The 17,284-nt window shown below is 40.9% G+C and overlaps 1 protein-coding gene across 4 annotated transcripts in view; it reads right to left on the bottom strand.

Annotated features, from left to right (window-relative positions):
• INO80D (INO80 complex subunit D) overlaps positions 1-17,284 on the bottom strand; it is a 67,282-nt gene that overhangs the window by 49,178 nt on the left and 820 nt on the right. The window contains exon 1 of one of the 4 annotated variants that reach the window (XM_072813276.1): positions 17,068-17,264. The exons of the other annotated variants lie outside the window; for them this stretch is intronic. The gene's annotated coding sequence lies outside the window, so the exon portion shown is untranslated. Of the gene's footprint in view, positions 1-17,067; positions 17,265-17,284 lie in introns of those variants that run through there. 4 annotated transcript variants of the gene reach the window in all.

Below are 17,284 nucleotides of genomic sequence, written 5' to 3'. Positions count from 1 at the left end.
TCTTCCACCAAACAAATGTCATAAGGTGGCAGGTCTTTTTATTTCATTACTGGTGATCGAATGTTGTATCTATTTTCAGAACACAAATCTCTTCACAATACCATTAGAATGAACCTACAGACCTAAAATATCCCTCAGAAGTTCCACATTTTTTTTACGTATTGGCAAAATATTTGGCAATTTGCAACAAACGTTTCTATGAAATACCAAAAGGGAAGGGGCAAATTCCTCTTTTAAAAGACCTTTTTTCCCTGTAATATTTCCCCACATTTATCCCATCCGAACTATAAACTTCTTGAGCCTAAAGACTATACCGCCACCTTTTAGTGCACTGCTATCCACATGCTGCACCCAATTACACTAAACAGGATAACAATCATGACTTAGGGAATGTTTGGAGTTTTAGTAACAAAATGGAAGCAAGAAATCACGTAATACCCACTACTTCTCTGCACACACAATGTCCAGCAGAAACATTTACATATTATAACACCAGTCTACAATGAAACTGGACCAACTGCAGTATCAAGTCAGAACTGTAATGGGCTGATGTGGTCTACCCACTTTCTCCAGAATCTACACATCACCCAGATGGCTTGGCAGAGTAGCCTGGATATCAGCCACAGAAAAACTCAATACTCTCTTCTTTACAAAACTATTAAATATGAAATTCCTCACACCCATGAATGTCAAGACACATATACACTTAAAGGTCAGAAGACATGTTTCCCAAAATCTGCTTCTTAGTGTTACCTTGAATAAATAATGCAACCTCAGTTTTCTTGTCTGTAAAATTGGAATAATAGCAGCTGTGTTATCATCAGGTTGCTCTAAGGATCAAGTGATACAAAGCATGCAACACCCCAACTACCTTGCCTAGTGCACGTTCAGCACTGAACAAATGAAGTTATTAGAAAATGTCAATGCAAAAAAAAAAAAAAAGAAAGAAAAGAAAATGTCAATGCTTATTATTTACATTCTACCTAATATAGGTAGAGAATCTGTATTGCCTCTGAGTATTTCACTTACTATAGCAGAAAGACACCTGAAATATTAGTTTAGTTAATAAGAATCACATTCATTACCAAGTAAACCTAATGAGATATCAATGTAATTCAAAAGTAAGAGCTTTCCCTTTTTACTTTATTAGGATACAAGGGGAAAAAGTTGTATTAAAATTTTTAATTTAACTGCCCTAAAGGTCTAGTTGTTCAAGGACAGGAAATATTTTGAAGCAAACCCATGCTGTTTCTTTTGGATGTTTCAGGGCGTGATCCCAGGGTCCTGGGATCGAGTCCCACAACAGGTTTCCCTCGGGGAACCTGCTTCTCTCTGCCTGTATCTCTGCCTCTCTCTGTGTCTCTCATGGATAAATAAATGAAATCTTAAAAAAAAATACACTGGATATAAATGAAAATATATGTATCTGTATGAGAATATTTTATAAGCCACAGAAAGAAGAATGGGGCAGGGTAGAGGGATAGAGAAGGACAACCTTCACTTTTAAGACATATTCTAGGTCTACAATCAGATGTGATATATCTAGACTGATGATTTCCTCTTTCTTTCCAATTTTTATACATCTTTTATTTCCCCCTTTTGAATTTGCCAGAACTGCTGGAATAATGTTAGTAATAAGGCGACCACTGAGGGATCCCTGGGTGGCTCAGTGGTTTAGCGCCTGCCTTTGGCCCAGAGCACGATTCTGGAGTCCCGGGATGGAGTCAGTCCCGCGTCGGGCTCCTGGCATGGAGCCTGCTTCTCCCTCTGCCTGTGTCTCTGCCTCTCTCTCTCCTTCTATGTCTATCATGAATAAATAAATAAAATCTTTTAAAAAAATTTAAAAAGGCACCCACTGTTATGCCTGTTAAATAAGAACTGCTTATTGTCAATGGGTGGAATAATGCAGACTTTCATCATAAGACATATTTCCTGTTATGTTAAGGAAATATCAAGTAATTCCTGTTTTACTAAGAGTTGTTGCTTTCAAAAAAAAAAAAAAAAAAAAAACCCTCAGAATTGATGGTTAAATTTTACCAAATTCTTTTTCAGCTTCTTGAGAGAAAATCATTTTTTTCCCTTGTACTGTTAAAAATGTGGCTTTTAGTATTTCCTAATACTGATGTATTTTGTATTTCCTGATCTCCTGATACTTTATCCTGGGAACTTGGTCACTGTGTATTATTTTTTTTAATGTGTTGCTAAGTTATACTTGCTAATTTTTAGGATTTTTAAATTTGAGAATGGTCTAGAAGCTTAGTTTTTTTGTTTTTCAGAACTTGGTATCAAAATAGTATTTCAAAAAATTATTTGGAAATCTTTCCCGGGGTCACTTGGGTGGCTCAGTCAGTTAAGCATCTGCCTTTGGCTCAGGTCATGATCCCAGAGTCCTGAGATCGCCCGCATGGGGCTCCGCGCTTAGCAGAATGCCTGCTTCTCCCTCTCCCTCTGCTGCTCCCCCTGCCTGTGCTCTTTCATGCTCAAATAAAATCTTAAAAAACAAACAACAACAACAACAACAAACAACAACAACAAAACATTTCTGGAACAACTTAAACATCACTGCAGCTAATGTTCCTCAGAAGGTTGCCTGGGCCTCATACTGCCTTTCAACGCACATCAGGTCTTAAAATTTACCTGAACACAATTTAGCAACATGACCACTCACACTCAATTTCCTAAATATCTGTGATTCACTCTTATATTCTGTGTATTCATACACAGGTGACATTTGTGCACTCTCCCTTTTGTTCATGATTAGCCTCAATAGTTTATCTGTTTAAAACTGTTACCAGCATTTTCAAATAAATAGGTAAGTCCAAATCTCTTGGCTTTATTAGTACCTCCGTGTTTGTTTGTTTTTTCTAAATTCATTAATTTCCGCTTTTATGTTTGCCAATACCTTCTTTCTGCTTCCTTTCCATTTATTTCTTTACTTATTTGTTTTTCGGTAACTTCCTGAGCTGAATTATTTTACTGTATCATGCTTTCTTGCTTAGTTATTTATATTTATTTTCCTGAGTACTGCTTTAGTCATATCCCATAGGCACTAACACAGAATTTTAATTATTAGTACTTTCTAGTTGATTTGGAGTCGATTTCTCAATTTTTCCTTTGGCCCAAGAGCTTTTTAATTTTCTTAGATGGCAAAGTTTTATAGTTTCTTTTGCTTTAGTTTTAGTTAGGAATAAAGAGCATAGGGACGCCTGGATGGCTCAATGGTTGAGCGCCTATCTTTGGCCCAGGGCATGATCCTGGAGATCTGAGATCAAGTCCCACATCGGGCTCCCTGCATGGAGACTGCTTCTCTCTCTGCCTGTGTCTCTGCCTCTCTCTGTGTGTCTCTCATTAATAAATAAATAAAATCTGGGGCAGCCCCGGTGGCTCAGTGGTTTGGCGCCGCCTTCAGCCCAGGGTGTGATCCTGGAGACCCCGGATCGAGTCCCACATCGGGCTCCCTGCATGGAGCCTGCTTCTCCCTCTGCCTGTGTCTCTGCTTCTCTCTCCTCTCTGTGTATTCTCATGAATAAATAAATAAAATCTTTAAAAAAACAAACAAACAAATAAATAAATAAATAAATAAATAAATAAATAAATAAATAAAATCTTAGAAAAAAAAGAATAAAGAGCATAATCTGCATTTATCTCTGCTTTTTGGATCTGACTGATATTTTCTTTGGGGTCTAATAAGTACGCTTGAAAAAGAGTATTCATTGTTTCCAGGGTATGTTATTTGTTATTCTATGTATCATGTTATTAACCTTTTTATTTAAAGTCTTCTGAAGCACTGTTTTAGATCATGGGTCAGCAAACTGGTTTTAAAGGGCAAATTTGGCCCACTACCTGTTTTTGTAAATAGTTTTACTGGAACGCTGAGCTATTCATTGATTTACATGTTGTCTATGGCTGCTTTCACACTGTTAACAGTAGAGCTGAGTAGTTGCAAAAGAGATTGTATGGTCAGGACACCTAAAAAAATTTCACTAAAATAAATAAATAATAAGTTCACTAAAATATTACTTGCTGATCTCTTTTCAGATGCAGCTCTTAGTGGATTTAACTTTTTTGCTCCAATCTGTCCTTCTCTACTAATAAATGAGAATAGACAATTTACAATTTTCTATTTGCTTATGATAGTTTGTCATAATTTCATCTTATTTTTTTGGTAACCCTTTTAGCTTTTAATTTTTTATTACATATTTCACTATACAGTCTGTTTTCTTGGAAGATTTATAGTCTATGGGGCACCTGGGTGGCTCAGTGGTTGAGCGTCTGCCTTTGGATCAGGTCATGATCCCAGGATCCTGGAATCGAGTCCCACATGAGGCTTCTTACAGGGAGCCTGCGTCTCCCTCTGCCTGTGTCTCAGCCTCTAGTCTCTCATGAATAAATAAATGAAATCTTAAAAAAAAAAAAAGATTTATAGTCTATATCCTTAAGATAACATCTCTTTACTCCACACTAAGAAAATTAGTATACAGTTGACCCCTGAACAATGCAGGAATTAGGTGCACCAATATCCTACATAGTCAAAAATCCAAATACAACTTTTGCCTACTGCTGACCAAAAGCCTTACTGATAATGTAAACAGTTAACACATATTTCGCATGTTATACATATTATATACTATATTTTTACAATAAAGCCAAAGAAAATATTAATGAAGTCATAAGGAAAATACATTTACAATACTGTATTTATACAAAAAAAATCCCAGTTTGGACCTGCACAGTTCAAACCATGTTGTTCAAGAGTCAGCTGGACTTAGTATTATTGTGATTGATCTCATGCTATGAACGAGAAAAATTTTCATTTCTGTAACCATCTACCCAATCCCCAACTCTGAATTTTTCCCTTATATTTCTTTTTTTTTTTTTTTTTTTTTTTTAAAGATTTTATTTATTTATTCATGATAGTCACAGAGAGAGAGAGAGGCAGAGACACAGGCAGAGGGAGAAGCAGGCTCCATGCACCGGGAGCCCGATGTGGGACTCGATCCCGGGTCTCCAGGATCGCGCCCTGGGCCAAAGGCAGGCGCCAAACCGCTGCGCCACCCAGGGATCCCTTCCCTTATATTTCTACATTGCCACAGTATTAATATTAGTTCTACACTTAAGTTCATTTAATATTAATCACTAATCCTTTTAACGTAGTTTTCAATTCATGTCTTGATTCAAGAGTCACCTCCCTTCACCAGTCCTGCCCCCTCAACCCCCACATCCCACCTGCCTGACTGACTTATAAGAACTAAGCTGTGGTTTTTCTGTTTGGAAATATATGTCAACTGATATTAAACTATAGCTTGCCTGGACATAAAATTCTTGGGTCATATTTTTCTTGACTAGTGACTTTGCATCTTTTTTCCCACATCTTACAGAATGGAAAAGCCTGTAAGGCCAGCCTCTTTATTTCATATGAGACTTGATTTTTTTCCCTCATTTTGATCTAACAATAGTCTTTACATTTAAAGACTAGAAACCATTCTAGAATTTTAATTGTGGGGAACTCTTATTAATGACTTGACAAATTCTTTCTACTTCAATGATTCTGTATGTCAGGGGTGTCAATTATTGGTATGCTAAATTCACTGTGTTTCAGGGGTACCTCGGTGGCCCAGTCGGTCAAGCATCTGCCTTCAGCTCAAGTCATGGTCTTGGGGTCCTAGGATCTAGCCCCACATGGGGCTCCCTGCTCAGCGGAGAGTCTGCTTCTCCCCCTCCCTCTGTTCTCTCCCACTGTCTCTCTCAAAAAAAAGAAAAAAAAAGAATTCACTGTGTTTCAAATCTATTACCCTCTAGTCTTTCCAATTTTTTTTTTTTTTTAAGATTTTATTTATTTATTCGTGAGAGAGACAGGCAGAGGGAGAAGCAGGCTCCATGCAGGGAGCCTGACGTGGGACTTGATCCCGGGTTTCTAGGATCACACCCTGGGCTGAAGGCGGCACTAAACCGCTGAGCCACAGAGGCTGCCCTCTTTCTTAATTTTTACTGGTTTCCATTTTGGATTGCTCAGATCTCTCAAGCTTACTTCCATTATTCCCAGCTAGAGTGTATATCTGCTGCTTTGAAAGTGACCTTCATTTCTATAAGGACTACATTCTTTTCTTTTGTAACCTGGTTCCATCAGTTCACTCTTATCTCTTCCTGTTGTCTTATCATTGATTTCTTGAGCTTTTGTGTCTCATCTTTAGACTCCTGCCTCAGAGGACCCATATCTCACCCCCAACTCCACATGCCACCTCCCACTATAGGGAACTGTTTATAATTTTCACTTGCTGTGCTGTTTCTGAAAAGGATTATCACCAACACTCTTCCCTTGAATGCTGCCCTCGTCTCCCCAACTCACAGAGGCCCACACGCCATAGATTTTCAGGGGATGATAATGGAGGCTTTATTTCTCTTCAGTTGACCAAGATCAGCAGCTCTAAGGCTACCTGTTGCCAGTTTCTCCTTCATTCTAAACTTCTTGGTGAAACAGTATGACGGCACAGCCTGTAATTCAGCCCCACCTCTTGCCACTCAGGGAAGCCCAATGTACATCCCAACTTTGCCATTGCACATAGGCAGCTTATGGGTTTGGTTCCCATGGTGTGTCAGCCACTTGGGAGAAAGTTGCACCCTCACTCTGCCTGAGTTCATGCTCCCCTGCCATCCTTCTTCCTGCCTCAGTTCAATTTCCACTGCAAATACCAGCACTAATTCACATACTCTGGTATCTAAGGTTTCGTTAGTTATCAAAGAATGAGCTGCTTTTCTGTTTCTTGCACTCCTTATTTATTTCTAGTTGGTTTAGAGAACAAAGATGTCAGTACTTCACCATCATTAACCAGAAATACATTTTAAAATTCTGTATAGTAAAATACATCAAAATTAAAATTAAAATCACAAAACAAATGTCTTATCTAATTTTTACAACATATTACTTCTGTAATCTAGTTTTTTAAAGAATCAATATGCTATTAAAAAGTTAATAAGCTTAAAAAAGTTAATAAGTTTGACTCAATTCATTTCACTATTTATTAAACATTTCTGAAAAGCCCATCATTTTCTCAGAAAATGGGAAATATATTATTACTAAAAGACAAGTTTTAACTAATATAACTAATATAACACTGTGTGTTAACTGGAATTAAAATAAAGACAAACTGAAAAAAAGACAGAATTTTCTCCTTTAGAAGATATAGTCTATAAGATGAGATGCATTCAAAAAGAAGCACATAGGACCTCACCCACAGCTCTGAGCACCCAGACTTCTGGTCTCATTGAATCTCTCTCTTTTTTTTTTAAGATTTTATTTATTCATTCATGAGAGACAGAGAGAGAGAGAGGGAGAGGAGCAGAGACACAGGCAGAGGGAGAAGCAGGCTCCATGCAGGGAGACCAATGCGGGACTTGATCCCAGGATCCCGGGATCACGCCCCGAGCCAAAGGCAACCCAACCTCTGAGCCACCCAGGCATCCCTGTGATGGTTAACTCTTTAATTCCTGGTGGTCAACCTGAAACAACAGTTACTAGATTCACTCAGGGACCATTAATTTTTTAAAAAATCACCAAATTAGGACTTCAGATAGTCTACACAATGATTTCTAATAGCCATGGTCATACAGCAAGACAAAGTATAATTTAAAACTTGAAAACTTTTAAATATTCCAGTACATCTCATGAACATCAAATAGATGTCACGAAATTGCTATTCAGCAAATAATGTTTGAAAAATATATAAGAATGCATTAAATCTGCCTATTCAACATCTAACTCAAAGAATTCACTAATCTACCCAACTGCACTTTCAGTATTTGTGACAAGTTGCCAAAACTCTCACTAATCACCTCTATGACATTATAAAGAGGTGTTTAATTTCAACATCTTATAAACAACTTCTCTTCGATCTTAATTTTTTTTCTGTGATTAATTTTCTTCCCATTTCTTTGATTTTTAATATTTTAAAATCCTACTAAAAGCTAACTCTGTATAATTCTTTCCATCTTCCTTTTTTTTTTTTTTAAATCAACCAACACTTGATTTTCAAATCCCTCTATTAAATGTTCAATTTAGGGGTGCCTAGGTGGTTCTCAGAGTTAAGTGACCGACTCTTGATTTCCACACTCAGGTCATGCTCTCAGGGTTGTGAGATACAGCCCTGCATTAGGCTTGAGGCTCGATGTGGAGGCTCCTTAAGATTCTCTCCCAGGAAGCCTGGGTGGCTCAGTGGTTGGGTGTCTGTCTTTGGCTCATAGTGTGATCCCGGGATCTGGGATCGAGTCCCACATCAGGCTCCCTGCATGAAGCCTACTTCTCCCTCTGCCTGTGTCTCTGCCTCTCTCTCTGTGTGCCTCCCATGAATAAATAAACAAATCTAAAAAAAAAAAAAAGATTCTCCCTCTCCGTCCCTCCCCCACAGCTCATGTTCTTGCTCTCTAAAAAAAAAAAAAAGCTCAATTTAATCTTCATACTTAATATTTCCAATTCCCCAAAGTATTAAGACTCACTTTAGGTAACGAATCTTGGAGGAAAATGGCTCCCTGCTTCAAAATCGAACTTCCTACTAAATGAGTGTTATTTAATATCAAAATCACTTTGTCTATAAACTGGAAACAATCATTCATCTGGTCTTCTCTACATCAATGAGTTTTTCTTTTTAATTAAAAAAGAAATCATAACGAGCACTAAGGCAGATCTCAGAAAAAACACTACTTTTCTCTTTATTTTTACATGTAGCCTCATACAATTGAAGTTCTTTACCCCAACTCCAAAGGTGAAATTCAGGGAGCCTTCATGTAACATTTGTAGTAAGATACAAAGAGAGGAGGGGTGCCTGGGTGGTTCAGCTGGTTAAGTGTCTGCCTCCAGCTCAGGTCAGGATCTCAAGGTCCAGAGATGGAACCCCACCTCCAGTGGGGATCCCTGCTTGTGGGGAGTCTGCTTCTCCCTCCCCGCCCCCCCGCTCATGCTTTCTAATAAAAAATCTTAAAAAGATATAAAGAGAAGAAACGTATAAAGTCCACATGATCTTAATCAAATTCTTACAGACCCTAACATTTTAAACCCTATCGCACGGCCTAATCCATGAAGAAGAAAAGCTGTGCCCTAAGCTCTACTTTTTTACGCGTGATCAGTATCACTTCAAAATAGAAGAAAAAATCCTAACCAGCAACTGTAGATGTTATCTTCAGCTGCGGAAATAACTTGTTTGGAATATAAGTGGATCTATGCTCCCTTAAAGAAGAGAATGCAAGTAATTAAGCACTTTAGAGCAGCAGCAGAATATACACCCTTATTCATTACCAAAAGGCAAGAGTAACGATTACTGAGAATAGTCTCACAGAATGAATATTTCCACAGCAAACATATCCATATACTGGAATTCAAAAGCAGGGAATAATGGTTAGGTGTAAAAATCTTAAAAACACCTTCCTTGATATTATATGCTGAGTTTAACTGGAAAATAAAAAAGCAAGTCCTTTCCATAGTTTCTTCTTTGCAATTACAGAGGAATAAGACATTAGCAGGGAGAAAAGGAAGACAAGCTTTTCACAAAAGCAACCTATGGCCCTTTCAGTCTCCCCAAAGCAACACACAAAGCAATCTGACCAAGATATGAACATTAGTCTCTTTGGGACTACCACTGTACCACATCCATGTGGAAACTCTGCATGTCATTACTGTTCTTTTGAGTCTCGTGTTTCAGAAGCATGTTCATTTCACTGCCACAGCATTTTCCCCTAATTGCTATCTGTAATTTTATATTCTATCCCCGTTTCAGATCTAGATCAACAACATACCTTACAATTTTTGTAAATCCGGCACCTAAATTTCCAGAATGCTAGCTTTCTAATATATTCATTAACACAATGAAAAACACATTCACTTATCCCAGAGTCCTATACTTTTAGGTCTTAAAAAACTTTTCTCCCCATTTTAAGCTTTTTTTGAAATAAGTTTTAGCTCAACTTCACGGAGCTCAAAAAGGTAATGAGATTCTAAACAGTTGAGCATGCTCATTAAAAAAACAAAAACAAAAACCTAACATCCCACATATCAACATGGAAAGTGGTAAAATTAGATGCGGAAGTGATGAAAATCTGCCCACTGATGTGATCTGAAGAGAAAGATCAGAGAGAAAAATTGTCTATCACCTCCAAATATAAATAATACTCAGCACAACTAAAGTTCAAAATAAAATAAAGTAAGTAAGTGCTCACTGAACATCGATTATGTGCCTAACACCGTGCTCAAACAGCACTGTACAAATCAGTCTGCATAATGAATTTAAATTAAAATGGCCTTTACGCTGGTTGAGTTCCTCAGCTGATTCATGAGAAAGTAAGGCTGGTTTACCAAGCAGGTGAAAGCACCCTTCGGCTCTGGTGCGTATCAAAGGTGATGGTCCAACCTGGTTCTGCCAATTACTAGGTGTGTGACCTTGGGCAAACTATTTAGGTTTGAGTTTTCTCAGATGTAAAGAGAGGACTATAATAGCATGTACCTCATTGAGTCGTTTAGGAGAATTAAATTAGGTATTTCATGAACCGTACTTAGCATGGTACCCAGCACATAGTAATCACTTAATCTTAACTACTATTAGAAGCAGTAAGTAGTAGTTTATTGGTATTATCATTTTAATCTAGAATCTGCAGGGCTAAAATGCACTCTCCAGCTGCTAGTGCTTTTCTGAATGGTACAGGGTAATTCTCCATTAAGTCAGACCCTCCCAAACTTCTTGGGGCTAGAGTTAACAGAATCCACTAAGAATTGTTTCCTATAATCCATATTAAGAATCCAACGTTAAGAAACATCTTTTTGGGCAGCCCCGGTGGCTCAGCGGTTTAGCGCCGCCTTCAGTCCAAAGCATGATCCTGGAGACCAGGGATCGAGTCCCATGTCAGGCTCCCTGCATGGAGCCTGCTTCTCCCTCTGCCTGTGTCTCTGCCTCTCTCTCTCTGTGTGTCTCACGAATAAATAAATAAATTCTTAAAAAAAAAAAAAAAAACAATGAGCAGCGCTCGTTTGGTCACAGCATTTATGAGCTCCACTTAATAGTCCTTTACAACAAATGCTTTCTGTGTCCCTATTCATGCCACAGTCACTCTCAATTGTTGCAGAAACCCTATATTGTAGGACCAGAAGAAAAACTAAGTTATAGCTATAGTCCTCAAAGTTCTTTTGTTCTAAGAATCTGAAACTGATGGTCTCTGTTGCTAAATTCCATAACACTTTTCCATCTTTATCTTACTTAACCTCTCTGCAGCATTTGACACTGTTGACCACTTTCTCTTTCTTGAAAATCTCTTTCTGGCAGCTCAGTGGCTTCCTTTCTCTTGCTCCGACACGTAAAATATTGATGTTTCCCAAGATTTTCTTATTCTTGTTTTGGAGGGATGCAAGATGAAATGCCTATATGTGCAGTGCCACAGGGGTGGGCCAGGGGCAGGCTGGCCGCCAACTTTGCTCATCTAAAGGTGGCTCACTCAAACCACTTCCAGCAAGTTGTACTGATTTTTCTTTTTTTAAGATTTTGTTTATTCATGATAGATAAAGAGAGAGGCAGAGGCTGAGGGAGAGAAGTGGGCTTCTCAAAGGGAGCCCAATGTGGGGCTCGATTCCCGGATCTGGGATCATGCCCTGAGCCAAAGGCAGATGCTCAACCGCTGAGCCACCCAGGTGTCCCAGTTGTCCTGATGAAGAGAAAAGAAAAAGAAAAACGCAGATCTACGGTTTTAATCTTAGCAAATTTTCATAAGGTAGAATCCAGATTTCCCCACAAAATCTCCTTCCCATAAAGTATCAGCAGCCCATTGTTAGAGATGCCTGACCTTGAGCAAGTTACTTCATAAATCTGTTTCCTCATCTATGAAATGGTAATAAAGCCACAGACATATAAAAAGTGTATCAAACAAAACATTTCTGCAGCCTTTCATTTTATCTTCCACTCCACATCTACCCCAAGACTACGGGTTATGATTCCAGAGTTTTAAACAACATGCACGAATTGTAAACACACATAAATGCATTCTTCTGGAGAAGAATCCAGAGTTCATCAGATTCCCCCAAAAGATTAAGAACCAGACTAAGCCAAATGTTTCTGCTTCTACAGCTTCAGCTGTCATGTCTGAAAGGATGATCCCCCAATTTACGTCTGGCCAGCCTATGCAGACCACTTTACCTCTGTGAGCAGCCTCTCCACTGACTTCTCTCCATCTCCACTGTCAATGCCACGGCCTCAGTTCAAACCTTCCATCTTTGCAGCTGCCTCACTGGCCTGTTCCAGTCTTGCCTTCCTTCACTCTACTCCGTACAACCCGGATCCTCTAAAACGCAAATAATTTACTTGGCCAAAGGCCTTAAGGGTCTGGTAGGAACATAAAAGGAACCGAAACTCCTGAGCCCACCTCATAAACTCCTCAGGACCCAGCCTTGGAGACCTCCCACTATTTATTCCTATTCCTACACTCCTACAATTTGCAACACAGAATACTCTTTTGTCCTCAGGCATTTATTCATACTAGCAGGTCCCACCTCTTGGAATGCCTTTCTAACTCCTCCCAATCGCTTAGGGCAGAAACTCTAAAAGTCTAGAAATCCTGGAAAGTCCTACTTCTCTTTAAGATTTACCCCTAGGCCAGAATAAATAGGTTTTCTTCCTCCAGGCTAATCTATCCCTTATCATTCAATGTGGTAAATGGCATCCTTTTTTTTTTTTTTTCCCCTCACTAGACTAAAAACTCCTCAAGGGCAGAGAATGTGTCTCCGTATAAGGAGGCCGCTGTGACCAATAGGAAGCCAATCCAGTAAATGAATGAAACTACACCGGTCCTGGCAACTCCCATCATGTCTCAGGTAAACACCCCACCCTCCCAGGATAAACCCACCTAAGTCCCGGACTAGGGCTTCCTCAAAGCTATGTGGCACACTTGCCAGCAGGCCAAGAACTGCCAAGTGTGTCAAAGAAGCAACCAGAAGTAACCCCACTTTCTTTTGCCTGCTGGTGCACTTACCAGTCCTTTACATCCGCCAACTCCCAGAATTCAACAGCTAGACCACCATCAAGCTGCTGAGGCTTCTATGAATATACTGCCAACTTTTTATTGGCACAAAAACATTTATTTGCCCCATGAAGATAATTATAATATACTACCTGTACTCAAATGCTTACTGGTATTAGTAATACCTATGGAGCCAAGAACTTATTCACACTGAAAAATCTCACATCCAGAATAGCAAAAACCTTCAGAGGGAAAAAATATTATATAAAAGTCACGCATCAGCCACCATTCTAAAAACTATGTGCGATTCCTCATTTAATAGCCACGGCAACCCTATAAAAAAGTGTTATTATCACCCCTTTTCACAGATGAAGAGACCGAGACTTCATGAGATTAAGTAATTTGTCCCAGTCACATGAGATTTGAGGCCTGTTTGACTTCAGAGCCCAAGCGCTTAACCAACACAAAACTACACAATACTGTTAAATGCAAGATCCTAAGAGTGTGTTGCAAGTACACACACACACACAAAATCACACAAGGAGAGAGAACACAACAAAAAATGTTAACAGTGGTTGTCTCCTGAGTGTGAAAAATAAGGTCTGGGCAGGATGAATATGAGCATGACTTTTAGTCAGAAAAAAACAAACAGGCAAATAAGAGAGACAGTATTTAAATGTTTTAATAAAAAAAAAGGTTAAGGTGGGCTAGGGGACTAGTTCATGAGCACCTACTAAGAGCCACGCACATGGGCTATCTTGTCTAATACTTCTATAAAAAAATGTTACATTTCATTTTACAGATAACGAAACCAAAGAGTACGTGACCCACCCAGTGGAAGAGCTAGGATTAGAACCCAAAGCCCAGGGACGCTTGGGTGGTTCAGTGGTTGAGGGTCTGTTCTGCCTTGGGGTCAGGTCGTGATCCTGGGGTCCTGGGATAGAGTCCCACACTGAGCTCCCCACAGGGAGCCTGCTTCCCCCCCCCCCCTGCCAGTGTCTCTGCCTCTCTGTGTCTCTCATGAATAAATCAATAAAATCTTAAAAAAAAAAAAAAAGAACCCAAAGCCCAGTCCAAATGTGTCTGACTGCAGGATACCACACTACAAATAAAAGTTAACTGAGAAGCTGTTTAAAAACAAACTACAATCTGGGAAAGAATCAGAACGACGTAGCCTGACATATTAAGTGAAGGTGGGAAAAGATAGAGGCTTAAGGTTTTAACTTTAAGCTTTAGTCAAGAGTTATCTCTGCAAGTATCTCAAAAGAGCCAGAAGCATGATCTCTAAAATCAGCCATGACTGTGAGGACTCTGGGACAGACTGGTACCTGATGGGAGTGGGAAGGAGATTCCATTGCTGTTTGTTTTGCAAAGCAGAATGGCATTAGCATGAGTTACAAGGACTTAAATGTGACTCCATTGTATATGCAGCAGAGTATCTGCTTTGGGGACAATTGGCTGCCTCCGACCCAGTCTCACCTATTCATCTATTGTTTACAAGTTACCAGGTGTATGTGGGGAGAAACGGGGTGTTACATGTCTGAGAATATTGCCAACTGCATTCAGAGATAAATGACCTCTCATTATTTAGAACTACTGTTCCAAACCTGGATAGTGAGAGCCTCGAACCCTTGGGAAACATCTCAGGTAAGAATGAATGGATCAGCACTTCTTTTGAAATGACAGGTTTAATTTTCTGTGCTCTGACTTCAAAATTTTAAAATCCGTATAAACTAAAATTCATGTCTCTAAAATAGTAGTATTTGGTTTCTCTAAAATCACTCGCTGAGGAAAATAGCTGGGGTGGGAGTATACAAATTTCCTTATACCATCTTTCAGAGGAAATAGAACATGCTTATTTCAGACTTACAACTTAAACATCTACTTTTGATTTCGAAACTAAATATTTAATGGTGAAAAATATATTACCCTGGCAATTTAAAATTAATTCAATATTTGCCCTGAAAGTCTCAGTAGTTTCAAATAAAATGTAACTTTTTAAAAAAAATCAAATCCTCCCATTCCCTCAAGAATAAAGTAGCCCATGAGGCGATTAGATTAGGAAATTTATGTAGGTTTGGGACAGGACCGGGAAAAGTAGAAAACTTTTGGGATTTGTACACACGTAAGGCTTTTGAAAGCTCAGAAGTCCACAATATCCCTTAAAGATATCGAATTATGGGGCAAAGAGATCTTTTTAAATCCTCACATATTCTAGGAAAAGAGACTCACTGAACGATTTTCTCCCATCCAACATGCTCTAAAAATAAGGGCGAGCTATAACAGAAGTAGCAATTCTGGGTGCGCAAGTATATGAAAATGCCCAAGTCAATAAGCAATTTCAGTTAATCAATAAAGTTAAACAACCATTAAATGTAATTTGCATTTTTTGGTATGAAATCCATACAACCTCAAATACCAAGCTTTTCTTAAGCAAAATGCTAAATGGCTGGATATCTGTCATGGTGGAGAGACAGAAGGAGTTTTATTTTAGGCAGACAAAAGGAAAAGAAAGCCACACTTAGTAAGAATCACAGAAGGAGTCTCACTTCCACGCCTGACAGAAGTCAGACCAAGTCATGGGTTATCTATTGCCCTGCAAGTGCCAGCTTTTCACTAGGTAACAGTGCTCTGGGGGTTGTGCGGCCAGAACGTGGAACACCTCCGCCAGGGAACTACAGCCTGCCACACGGGGCAGGACACACTCACAACCACAGAACATAATGCCCCAGGTCCCCTAAAAAAAGGGGGGGGGAGGGTGGGCAGTAAAAAAGGAACAAATGAAAAGAGGAAAAATAACCTCCAAAGTTGCCCACACCGGGAGCTGGTGGTGGGGGCAGGGCCCATTAACATTTCCACTTCCATACTAAAGAACAACCAGAAGGAGGTTAAGTGTAGCCACAGGAAACATCCCATCCCTGAAAACCAGGAAATCTAGATTTGGAAATTTTAAGTTTTTTGACTTTTTTTTTTTTTTTTTTGCAACTTTCAAAGCTCATGGCACCAGAAATCAAGCTAAAATTAAATCCGTTTAAACATAGAAAAAAAAAAAAAAAGAATTTTTACCCAAACCACACTTGTGTCAGATATGTTCAGTTCCCTGGGGGGGGGGGGGGGGAGGCTCTTCCACCGACCCTTCTGAGTTGGGGGCAATAACAAATTCTCCTTAAACCCCCCCCCTTTTTTTTTAGCTCTAGCCATCGAACGCAAGGCTATCCCACAAATCCGAAGAGTTATTATTGTCAGGATAAATCAACCACTCATCCTTAAACTGTTAGACCTTGTGTCAGGAGCTGCCCTGCCCACCTCCTCTCCCTCCTCCTGATCTTTTTTAAGGCTTCCTGAGGGTTCTGACAACCAGGGTCTCCCCCCCACACACACCTCACCGCACCGCACCCCACCCCACCCCACCCTTGGGCTCCACTCCTGGGGCGGATTTATTACCAGCCCCTGACCACAGAGGGCAGGAAACTCCTAGGCCTGGGGAGGGGAGGGTGGGGGTGGGGAGGGGAGGGGAGGGGAGGGGAGGGGAGGGGAGGGGAGGGTGGGGGTGGGGGCCGCCGCCGCCGCAGCGCAGCCCCCTCTCCTGTCAGTCTCCCCGCCGCTCCCTACGTCGTTCCCTCCGCGGGGACCGCCCAGGACGGGGGCTCGAGACCCACGCGAGTCCGGGAGGGACGCGGGGCGGCGGGTGCTTCCTCAGAAGCCAACACCCCCGCTTTCGGGGACTAAGAGCTTTTTAAAAGAAAAAAAAAAGAGAGAGAGAGAGAGAGAGAGGCGATTAGGAGAGCCTGCCCTGTAGAAATACCACCTGAATTTACCTCCTCCTCTCCCACAGCAAAAGCCCAGTCACTAACTAATAAGCAAAAAAAAAAAAAAAAAAAAAAAAAAAAAAAAATTCCCTGGAAAACTTTTTCCGAAGGGGCAGAGCGGGCCCCCTCCCCAGCCGGGGCGGCGGGGCGGCGGGGCGCGGGGGCGCGGGGGCGCGGGGGCGCGGGGGCGCGGGCCGCAGGGGCCGCCCGGGAAGGGCTCGCCGGGGAGCGGGGTGGGGCGCGGGCGCGGGCGAGGGGTGCAGGGGCGGAGTACCTTGGACGCACGGGAACTGGCACAGAGTTGCCCACTAGCCGAGTGCTGCCCCCCGCGCCCTCGGGGGTCGGGGGTCGCGGGCGCTAGGACCGGGGCTCCCCGCCAGGAGGGCAGCCCCCAATTCGGGCCTGAGAGGAAACTTTCCGGGCCGCGGCTGCACCTGACTCCTCACCGCCCCTCCACCCCACCCCACGCCCGCCAGGCCGCCCGCCCCGCC

This window comes from Canis lupus, chromosome 36 (assembly GCF_048164855.1).
Source record: "Canis lupus baileyi chromosome 36, mCanLup2.hap1, whole genome shotgun sequence".
In the NCBI taxonomy this organism is placed as follows: domain Eukaryota; kingdom Metazoa; phylum Chordata; class Mammalia; order Carnivora; family Canidae; genus Canis; species Canis lupus.
The sequence above is the reverse complement of the archived record's forward strand: the minus strand, read 5'-3'. Positions and strand labels throughout refer to the sequence as shown.